The 11,845-nt window shown below is 41.5% G+C and overlaps 1 protein-coding gene across 6 annotated transcripts in view; it reads left to right on the top strand.

Annotated features, from left to right (window-relative positions):
- The first annotated feature begins 1,365 nt into the window (after positions 1-1,365).
- SESTD1 (SEC14 and spectrin domain containing 1) overlaps positions 1,366-11,845 on the top strand; it is a 157,604-nt gene continuing 147,124 nt past the window's right edge. For 5 of the 6 annotated variants that reach the window (XR_006713004.1, XR_006713003.1, XM_045480377.1 and 2 more), the window contains exon 1: positions 1,366-1,469. The gene's annotated coding sequence lies outside the window, so the exon portion shown is untranslated. Of the gene's footprint in view, positions 1,470-1,577; positions 1,821-11,845 lie in introns of those variants that run through there. The other variant, XM_045480379.1, reaches the window with a different exon arrangement.

The following is an 11,845-nucleotide window of genomic DNA, read 5'->3' as shown; positions in this document are numbered from 1 at the left end:
TAGAAAAGAGGTGATGTCAGGTAAGATTCCAAAGAGAAAATGATGAGTTTATTATCTTGAAGGATAGTAGGAGTTCACCTGTTTAAATGAGGGATGGATTTCAGATGGGGGTAAATACACAAAGATACTCAGACAGAACCTGTTGCATCTGTGCGTGAAATGTGGTGGGAGAGCTGGAGCTGAAGAGGTCTAGGGATCAGATGGTAAAATGCCTTGTATACCATGGTAATTAGCTTGAACCTGATTGCCCAGGTGGAGAGCCTCTGAAGAATTTTAAAGAGGGAGGCTCTGTGGTTTTGGAGCATTCTCTGGCAGTCATACGAAACAGAAGCAGAAATTAGGAAAGCTTGACCTAAAGAGTGGCAAAGAGGTTGAAATAGTGGAGACAGATTATTAGTCACAGAAATAAGCGGAAGAATTCATCCATGGGATTTTGATCAGAGAACTTTAGTGGAGAGAAATTTGATTGCCTAGTTGTTGGAATGGCAAGATTTTATCCATTGAATGAGGTGATACAGAAGCGAGTGGTACAGTGAGTAATACGGAAGGCCTGGGATTGGGACCATATGGTTGCCCTGAGCTTGTATATATTAGCTGCTGACTCTTTTGAACTGAATTCAGGAAATGACATAAAAATGATTTGCGCAATAAAGTTAGAAGAACGAGGACTCCGAAGCCAGTACATTTGGAGAAAAATAACTAGGGTTGGTGAAGATGGGGAAGTAGGATTATCAGAGGGCCATTTGTGAATAAATTTTGGATCGCCCAATAGAAAAATCCCCAAAGAAAAACAAATGCCCTGAATCCAGCCTTTCCTCACTACGACCCATTTCCCCCAGCTGCCTTCATTCTCCAGACCGTGGAGGTTAGAATTTCGAAAATTTTGGAGACCATATACTCAAACCTATATATGTCAGGCTGAGGACAGAGAAAAGAAACGATTTGCAAGCCGTCAAGTAGCGGGGTCTTTCCTTAAGACCCGGCTTCCAGACTCTAGCCCCAGTGCTCCTATCGTTACCCACACCGCTGCGGGGTTGGCAGCGCGGAGCCCCGCGCGCGGCTAGCTTCTCGAGGTCAGCAGGGGTGCGTCGGAGGCCCCTTCCTCGCCCCACCCCCACCGCAGCCCCGGTGGGACTGCCCGCCCCGCCCCCTTCCGCGCCGGGCGGGGTCGCTGCGCCGCCGCTAATCGCGCGCGCGCGGGGTCGCGCGGACGCGGGTCCGGCCGCGGGTGCGGGGAGGTCGCCAGGCCGCCCGCGCCGCCGCCCCTTGCCTGACGCACGGAGGGGCCGGGACACGATTTGCCGCGAGTGGCTGGAGTCGCCGCCGCCGCCGTCCAGGCCCGCTCCGCCCCCGGCCCGCCTTCCTCCCGCCTCGTCCTCCGCCTCCGCCCGCGCCTAGCTCGCGTCCCCGCGTCCTCCCCACCAACCCCGGAGCTGCCGGCCGCCCGCGCGAGTGCCAGCGCCAGCCAGGTGAGTGTGGCCGCCGCGCGGCCCGGGCGGCCCTGGCGGGAGGAGCGCGCAGGCCCCGCGGCCGGGCGGCGAGCGCGGGCGGGTGGAGGAGGCGGGGGTGGCGGGCCAGGCTTTCTTCCTGGGCGCGGGCCGCGGGGCGGTGGAGCCGCTCGGCTGAGGGAGGGGCGCCCGCGCCCCGCCGCCGCCACCGCAGACAAAGCGCCCGAGGTGGGAGCCCCGCGGGCGGCCTCTGCCTCCGCGCCGCCTGCCGGGTGCGGCCTCTTTCCGCACTGCCCGGCCGCTCTCGTCTCCCCACCCTCCCCGAGCACCCTTGTTCATTTCTGGGTGAAAGGGACACGCATCATGCAACAGGTTTGGGCGTTAATCCTCATTTTCCGGCGGGTCTTGTCCTCCCGGCGTGCGGGCATCACATGCGGAGGCGCCGGGCCCCGGGGCGAGCCCGGCGGCTGGCTCCGGCAGCCGGCTTCTTTGTGTGGCCAGTGACCAGCCTTGCCCGGTGGGTGGGGGACGCCCGCCCGAGGCCCCCGGGCCGTGGCGAGGCTCCTGGATGCCTGTGTTGCGGCGTGGGGCTTGGCTTTCCCTGGGCCTGCAGGCTGTTAACATCCCTTCAGCCTGTGGAGGAGTCACAAAGAGAAGGAAGAGAGGGTTGGCAAGGATCTCTGGTTATGTATTTATTTTTTATGCGTTAGGTAGACTGATAGTAGAAAGGAGCCGCAGTCTGGCCGGCTCGTGAAGTTGCGGGTGGGATTTCGACCTGGGATGCACGGTTTGGACTTGCTGCTGCTCTGACAGCAAGTGGTTTTCTTGGTGCTTTGACGTCTTTCTCTCCTACACAGACATTATCCCAGAAGTTGGAAGTGCTCTTTGAGGGAGTAACTGTACAGCAGCTGTTTGACAGGTCACCTCTTGCTGCACATTTTGTCCGTGCCAAATATACCCACAACACATCCTGGCATAGGTTGACAAACTCTCAAATTAAAATTGCCACTCAAAATCCGCCCGTTTTGGAAAATATTAATCCACATGGTTTTCTTTGGCTTAATCTGGGATTATTTTCGTACGTGTGAAGAACTTTTTTCTAACCCCCCCCCCCCCCCCCCGGAGGAATACTTAATAAAAAACAATTTATCTTTGTTCATATACCTTGGTCATGCTGTTACCTAGCTGGTTTTGTTGGTATGCTATTTTAGTATAACAATACTAAATGGAAGGAAAATATCTTACTTGTGCTTTGAGCAATAAAATGTCTCTTTGTTCTAGAACCAGGAAGTTTTTATACATAATACTTTTTGTGGACAAAAGTTGGTGACTGTCTTTGCCCCATGACCCAGTACATGAAAAAATTCCCAATGACTTAGAAAGCATTACACAACTCTATAGATTGTTTTTCTATCCCAAACCCCAGGAAATCATTTTGCTGTGTATTTATTCAAGCAACATAGACTAAATTTAACCTTAAAAATTGGGCCTAACTCTATAAACTCCTTCAACGTTAGGAATGAATTGATTGCATTTGAAGAGTTTGCTACACATTTTAATCCCTGAGAAGAGTAATGGGAAGGAGTAATTGATGGAGATTAGGAACCCCTGATGGATTTAGTAGAGTGGCAGGAGAACAGAACATGAAAGGTGGTAGACATTGCAAAGTTCCATCTACCTCGGTTTTAGTTGATAGGCAGGGGCGTATCTGAAAACTAAATGTCCACTTATTATAAAAAAGCAGAAAAACGTGTTACATTCTGACCTATTTGGTTTTTTTTCAGTGTACTCTGGAAAGACTCCTTGAAGCTCTTTCTACTCCCTACAAACAAACTTGCTATTAATAAGGACTTTTCTTTTGAAGAAATAAAATTATACCAAATTAATGTGATCTGTGGAAAGTTTCTCTGGAATGATTAGTAGTTTTACTTTACTAAAAATACCATTCATCTGTATCACATCTGACTTCAGAGAGCTTTCATAGCTGTTACAAGCTACAGGAACAACCTCTTGGAAAAAGTAGAATATTGACTGATGACAAGCAGAAACTTAAATTTTTATAATAGTTTTTTTAATTGAGATATAATTCTTACACCAACAGAATTCACTCTTATAATGTGTACAATTCAGTGGCTTTAGTATATTCACAAGGTAGTGCAAACATCACCAATTCAAGAATATTTTCATCATGCTGAAAAGAAACCCCCTTACCCCATAACTGTCACTCTCATTCCTCATTAGCTGTCACTCTCATTCCTCTTCTCCTGCACTTGGCAAATATTGATCTACTTTCCCGAGATTTGCCTGTTCTGGATGTTTGATATGAATCATACAAATATGTGGCCATTTGTATCTTTTACTTAGCATAATATTTTTAGGGTTCATCCATATTGTGCATTTTGCCTACTTCATTTTTATGGCTGAATAATGTTTCCTCTATGGGTATGACACATTTTGATCATCCTCTCATCAGTTGATGGACATTTGGGTTGTTTCTACTTTTTGGCTGTTAAGAGAAATGTTGCTGTGAACACTCATTTACAAATTTTTGTGTGGACGTGTGTTTTCAGTTCTCTCGGGTGTGTACTGAGATGTGGTATTGCTGGGTCTTATGATACCAAACTTCTATTGTCCAATAGCTGCACCATTTTACATTTCCACTAGCAAAATATGAGGGTTCCATTTTCTCCAGGACTTGTTAATGTTGCCTTTTTGATGACAGCCATGCTAGTGGGTCTGAAGTGGTATCTCATTGTGGTTTTCATTTGCATTTCCTTAATGGCTAATGATGTTGAGTATCTTTTTGTGTTCTTATTGGCCATTTGTTTATTTAGACAAAATGTCTATTTTATAATGGTTTCTAAGTTTGTTTTCACATGTATTTTCTCATTTAGTCTTTGAAATGATTCTGTAAGATAAGTTTATCCATGTTTTACTGCTAGGAAGCTAAGGTGCAAAAAGGTTAAATAAATTGCTTGTTTTTTAACCTTAGAGTTAGTAGGAGGGTTTGAATGTAAACTCAGATCTTCCTCCGTTCTTTCCACTCCAAGAGGCATACAGAAGTTAAGTTGTGTTTGCAAATTTGCTCGGCTAATCATTGACACAGTGGGGAAAAATAAATAAAAAATCAAACAACAAAACACAGGTCCTGTGACCATACTGCCTCATATTCACCAGATTTTGTTATTTAAAAAAAAAAATTTTTTTTAACATTTATTTATTTTTGAGAGGCAGAGAGAGGCAGAACATGAACAGGGGAGAGAGAGACAGAATCCGAAGCAGGCTCCAGGCTGTGAGCTGTTTGTTAGCACAGATCCTGATGCAGGGTTCGAACCCACAAACTGTGAGACCATGACCTGAGCCGAAGTTGGATGCTCAACCAGCTGAGCCACCCAGGAGCCCCTAGATTTTGTTATTCTTTTAAAAATAAAGTCTTTGTTTTCTCCTGTCCTAATAAGGTAGATATGATTTCCATGTTTCCTATACAGAAGCAACCAGAAAGAGTAAACCTAGTAACAGCTTCTTGGTGGCATAGCTAATCCTAGAACCCACTCTTCACTGAGACGTTGTGTTTTATATTACCCTACAGCTTCCTTGTTCTGTTCTCCCACTGATATGTTCCCTTTATCTTAAAATAATTGAATAATTTTCCATTTTTCATAAATGTTAAAAATTTTCTGGGTTAAACTGAAATTAACTTATTTTTGAGCAGGGCAGTTTGCCAGTTTCATCTTGAAGTGCAGGATTACTGAGGTACATATTTCAGTTTTTATGTGGCACTCTGTATCAGACATAGGTATGCAAGATTAACAGCTCCTTAAGTGTAGGGAGAAGCCATATGTTATTTATTCATTTTTGCATATCCATTGTCCAACATAGTGTCCAGCACTATGAATACAAATGAATTTTTTTAATCCCCCCCCCCAAAAAAAAAAAAAAAACTCAATAAAAATGATCTGGTGCTGTTTTTTAGAATAAAGGCAGTAAAAATTCCAGAAAAAAAAAATATTTCTTACCCCTGACACATGACCTAAAAAAATAATAAATGGTAAAAATTGGAACTTGACTTAAAATTCAGCATGTATCTTATGGAAGGAAGTAACTGTTCCATCCTGGGTTAAAAAAAAAAAAAAAAAAAGGCCCTGGGGTGCCTGGCTCACTCCATTGGTAGAGCACGTGACTCTTGATCTCAGGGTCTTGAGTTCAAGCCCCATGGGGGGGAGTGGAGTTTACTTAAAAAAACAATAGGGTGTAAATACCTGGTGGCTGGCACAAGTGCTTATAAGCTCAGTGCCCATGCATAGGAGCTGCAACCCCCCTCCGTGTTAAATAAATGAACGCCCAATGAGTAAATAGAAGAATTTGTTTTCATTGTAACAAGTAGAGAAGATACAGCAAATGAGTATTTAGGCTGTGCTTTTCATTTATATATTTTAATGGAAGACATGATGCATGTTCATTATAAAAATTCAGGTAGTATGTAGGTATATTCAGTAAAAGCTGAAAACCTCCCTTAACTTCTTGTCCCCGTCCTTTCTTTCACCCCCAAGATCATTCCTGTCCCAGGTAACCGTTGTTAACAGTTTAGGGTTTATATTTCCACCTGTATCTTTGATTAATGTGTACGTGTGTATAAATATATCCAACCATACATACATTCACAGTGGTTTTCCCTTTACAGATGGGATTGTACTACACATTTCCTTAGTTTTTATACTTATATAAATTAAGATTTTTGCATTTATAGTCACAAAGGATAAATATAATATTTATGTTTTCTTTTTGGTTTGCTGTCGTTGCCTGGTTTTGGTGTCAGAGTTAAGCCGCCTTCTAAGAATGAATTGAAAAACTCTCCTTTTTTTCCCCTGTGCTCTGGAATAGTTTAAAAATGTCTGCCCTTAAGCATTTATTAGAAAGTCCCTGATAACTTTGGGGGAGGGAAGAGATCTGAGACAACCTTTTAACTTCTTCCTGTTTTTCTTGTTCTGTTGAGTTTTGGCCCGTATTTTCTATTACATTTTTGGGGAAAGAATCCTTCCATATACACACTTCCCTTCCCTTAGCTCTGATGAGTAAGTTGAGAAAAGCAAATGGTTAGCTGAAGCAGTGGGTGCAGGAGTATATGTGCTTTTCTCTTAGGTCCAGGGTAAGGCCCTGTGCTTACTAGTTGTATAACCATAGAGAAGACTTTCTCTCTTCAAACTTGTTTTCTTATCTGTAAAATGGTAATAATCCCTACCTCATAGGAGTCTTGAAAGTATTAAAATGAGATGTGAGCTAGCGTATGAAAAAATCTCAGTAGTTGTATCTAATAAAAATTGACAAATCTATAATATTAAACTGTAATGTTATACAAATGTAAATTTGTCACTATAGTTACCATAAGTTGTTTTACTTTATCAAGAACAAGTTTAAGGAGAGGGAATGGTGGAGCTATGGATGTTTTCCACTAATAAATTAGAAGGCTCTATAAAAATTTCCAGGTTATTTAGAATTTGATTTTGGTAGACAGTGATTTTTAAAAACTGAGTTGAATTCTCAGCAGCTTTTTTTTTTTTTTAGTTTATTTATTTTTGAGACAGAGAGAGACAGAGCATGAATGGGGGAGGGGCAGAGAGATAGGGAGACACAGAATCGGAAGCAGGCCCCAGGCTCCGAGCCATCAGCCCAGAGTCCTACGTGGGGCTCGAACTCACGGACCGCGAGATCGTGACCTGAGCTGAAGTCGGACGCTTAACCGACTGAGCCACCCAGGCTCCCCAATAGACAGTGATTTTTAAATACCTGCACAGTTTTGAGGCAGGTTAGTGGGGAAAACACACCTGGATTAATCCTGCATTATCACTTATTAGCCTTGTGACTTCGGACAAGTTAAGAATTTCTCTCAGTAAAATGGGATAAATACATTAGCTTTATAGGGTAGGTGTTAGGAAAGAGATAAGTATAGTGTTCATCTAAAAAGCATTCAGATTGTTTATTTTTATTTTTTAAAGTGTATTTTGGCGGGAGATGAGCAGAAAGAGATTAGCATAGTGTTTAGCATCTAATAGGCATTCATATTGTTTTTATTATTTTTTTTAAAGTTTATTTTTCGAGAGTGGGGGAGGGGCAGAGAGAGAGACTCCCAAGCAGGCTCTGCCCTATCAGTGCAGAGCCCCTTGCAGGACTGGAACTCAAGGAAACCAACCGTTAGATTGTGATGTGAGCTGAAGTGGGATGCTTAACTGACTGAGTCATTTAGGTGCCCCAGGTGTTCTGATTGTTAATTCTTTTTCTTTGCCTGACCATCAGTGACAAACATGCGGTGCGGGGTTCTGCTGTTTTAATGCTGCTTGATGTAGTGGAAAGAACATTAGGCCCTTAGACTTTTAGCCTGTGTTTTACAATTGCTAGCCATTGGCCTTGGACAGATCACCTGCTCAGCTTCTGTTTCCTTACCTATAAAAAAAAAAAACAGCAAGAAATTGAACACGTGTTGAGCATCTATTTTATATGCATTTCGTAGGTAGTTTACAAATCTTAACCTCATTTAAATCTCTTCTATTGAATAGAGATGATTATTTCCCATTTTAATGAAACAGAGGTTCAGGGTTTTCTGACATTTATTTGGAGGAACCCCCGCCCATGCCTGTCCATGTTCTTTCACTTGTTAGAGCTGTCCTCTCTTGGTGATGGTAGGGTGTGCCCCTGTGCACAGGGAATTCTGAATAAGCATACTGCAAACTGAAATACTAAATGTATTAAAAAACTCAACCACAGTTGGCTGAGACTACTTATTTATTAATGATTTCCATTAATAAAATACAAATAGAGGATGGTTAATGTATCCTAATGCCCATACTTAAGAGTAGTAATTTAAGTTTTTTAATACAGTACTTGCGTTGTTGATAATCATTTTACCTAAATAATTCATCAGGCTTCATTGCATTTCCAATTTGACCAGGTAGAGGAGAGGGAATAGGTAATGGTCATACAGAGAAATCTAAGACTGTTTGATGGTGGCGCGTGCGTGCGTGTGTGTGTGTGTGTATGTGTGTGTATATGGAAGAGCTCAGAAGCAGCAGTTCTTTGACAGCTTGGTGTTTACAGAAACTACAGGTTCTTGGAAAGAAGTAGGGAAAATCTGCATTATAATTCGTTGTCTACTTGCAGACTTGCAGAGTCATTTGAAAAATGAACCTGCCTTTGTCAGCTGGTTTATAAAGAGCTATTGATTATGTTCTTGAAAGGTTGTGATACTATATTTCCTTTGATAGGGGTTGCCAAAGCTTTTGCTATGAGTTTCATTTTATTTGATCAGAGTCCATGGTATTGACTGGCTTTTTTGTAAGTTTTGTGCTAGGGATGTGCAAACAAAACAAAACAACAACAAAAAACCCGACAACAAAAAAACTGCTCTTGGGACATCACAAATTAAATTGTGATTGAATAATAGTATAGAAGGTCCAGAAATTCTGTCTTTTGAAACTTCAGTTATCATTTTTATTCTATTTGGTAGGAGTGGGAATTCCTGTGTTTAACTTAGAGAATTTTTATCAGAGTAGGCTTGAATTGTGCTATGTAAATTCTCACTGTCATTGAATGCTTTTTGGAATACAGTACAAAGCATCATGAGGTATATGTAATCGTTAGAAAATGTGGTTCTTGTCTTCAAAGAGTTTATACTTAGGGAAGCACTGAAGGAAAAAACTAAAAGCATGTAGCAAATTCTTAAAGCTTGTGCTTGCTTTTTGTAAAATCAGTTTTGCTGCATTGGTCTTTGATAAGATACCGTAGGTATCTCTTGATGGTACTATCAGAAACCTCCCAACTCTTTGAGAAGTGGTAGTTGTGTATCTTGTATATCTAGTTCATCTTGTTCATTCTATAGCGTTCTCTTTGCTCCCTAAAAATTACTGTTTGGTCGAAATACACAAAATAGTTCCCATTTTGAGTACTTTTCTGTTTATCTCCTGGACTGTGGACTGGGCTTTCCTTTTTGTGATGCCCACTAGAAAGCCAAAGTCATTTGTGGCCCACTCCAGAGCAGACATAGTGATTTTATGCTGTACATATTTTTAGCCTTTTTCTTGGCACCATTTTTGGTGTTTTCTTTATTCGTTTGCATTTGTTTTTTAAATTTATTAACTTTTTACAGTTTGTGTATTCTTGTAAGTCTCATTAATCCTTTTCAGAACAAAATACTGGTATGTGTGTATGTGTGTACATACATGTATGTATATGAAATCCTTGGAGGAACATATCGAGGCAAACAGATTAATGTAGTGGAGACCAGATGTGGCAAATGGGTTTTATTTCATGGGCCAGCTTTGATTGATGGTGGCTGCATGGAACGCTTCATTAAGAAGTAGCTGGAGGGGCACCTGGGTGGCTCAGTTGGTTAAGCGTCTGACTTCAGCTTAGGTCATGATCTCACAATTCATGGGTTCGAGCCCCGCATCCGGGTCTGTGCTGACAGCTCCAGCCTGGAGCCTGCTTCACATTCTGTCTCCTTTCTCTGCCCTCCCCTGCTCGTGCTCTCTCTCTCTCTGTCAAAAATAAATCAACATTTAAAAAAAAAAAAAAAAAGGAGAGAGGGAATCCCAGGTAGGCTCTGTGCTATGATAGCACAGAGCCCAACTTGGGGCTTGATCTCACAAACTGTGAGATCATTACCTGAGCAGAAACCAAGAGTCAGATGCCAACTGACTGAGCCACCCAGGCACCCCTAATTAGATTTTTTTATCTCCTAAAATTCTAATTAATTTCCTGTATTATTTCCAGTGGCTTTGCCTTAGTTCATGTTTTTGTCATCCTTTTCATTTATTTTTTTTAAAGTTTATTTGTTCTGAGAGTGGGGGAGGGGGAGAGAGAGAGAGAGAGAACACGAGAACGAACGAACCAGAGACAGGGCAAGAGGGAATCCCAAGCAGGCTCCATGCTGTCAGCACAGAGCCTGATGCAGGGCTCAGTCTCACAAACTCAGATCATGACCTGAGCCGGAATCAAGAGTCAGATGCTTAACGGACTGAACCACCCAGGTGCCCCTAAAATCTTAACTCTTAAATGGCTCAGTAAAAAGATGCTCAAATTAATTCATAATAAAAGTAGGCACCAATTGATTGACAAATACCAAATAATTTGGTAACATGGATATAGAAACACAGATGTACTCCTAGATCTTTGATGGATATGCAAAATGCTACAATACCTACCAAAATTACAAAGGCAAGTAACCATGTCTAGAAATCTCTTATAGTATACCCACCTGCCCCACCACTGTGTGGAAGATAACATATACAAAGTTATTCATTACAATATTTGTAGGGACAAAAAAAGTGAATAACAGCGAACATTTATCTACACTTGGTATAGGGTCAGACACTGTTCTAAGCACTTTACACACTTTCTCATTAAATCCTCCCAATAATCCTATAAGGTAGGTGTTATTAACACTCCCATTTTATAGATAAAGAAACTGAGAGGCCAAGTATAAGTAGCCCAAGACCACATAGACAACGTAGAGGCAAGAATTTGAACCCAGGTAGTGTAGCACCAGAGCCTGTTTTCTTAACTGACATTAAGCCATCTAACTATAGATCAATATATGGTACATCCTTCTTAAGGAGTGTTACATTTTTAATTTTATTTTTATAAAGATTTTTTTTTGTAATCTCTACACCCAACATGGGGGTTCAAACTCACCCTGAGATCAAGAGTCGCATGCTCTTCACAGAGCCAGCCAGGCCCCCAAGACTACTACATTTTTAAAAAGAAAGTTTCTTTAATTCCACCTTTGAGTTCTAGGGTAGACTGAACTCAGTGACTGACTTCAAAAAGCAAAATACGGAAAGGGAAAAATAGTAACTTTACATTGAAGAAAACTGGCAAACATTACCTTAACCAAGGGATCTAGGTTAATATCACCAATGATGTCATGTAAATACATCAAGGACTCCCTCACATTACATGTTGAGAAGGGCAGCTCAACTTTGTGTATTGTTTTCAGAAATCCATATCCTCATTTTAATCATGAGAGAAACATTAGATAAACCCAAGTTGAGAGTTACTCTATAGCGTATCTGACCAGTACTCCTCAAAACTGTCAAGAAAAGACTGAGAAACTGTCAGAGAAGACTAAGGAGACAAGATAACTAAATGCAATGTGGTATTCTGGATGAGATCCTGCAGCAGAAAAAGGACATTAATGGAAAAATTGATGATATCCAAATAAAGTCTACAGTTTAGTTAACAATAATGTATTGATCTGTTTCTCAGTTTTGACAAATGTACCACAGTAAGATGATAACATCTGAGGAGACTGGGTAAGGTACATATAGGAACTTTTTGCACATTTTTTTCCACTTTTCTGTAAACCTAAAATTATTCCAAAGCAAAAGGTTTATTTTTAAAAAAGA

Source organism: Leopardus geoffroyi, chromosome C1 (assembly GCF_018350155.1).
Source record: "Leopardus geoffroyi isolate Oge1 chromosome C1, O.geoffroyi_Oge1_pat1.0, whole genome shotgun sequence".
NCBI lineage: Eukaryota > Metazoa > Chordata > Mammalia > Carnivora > Felidae > Leopardus > Leopardus geoffroyi.
Note: the sequence above shows the minus strand (reverse complement) of the source record. Positions and strands in the feature narration are given on the sequence as shown.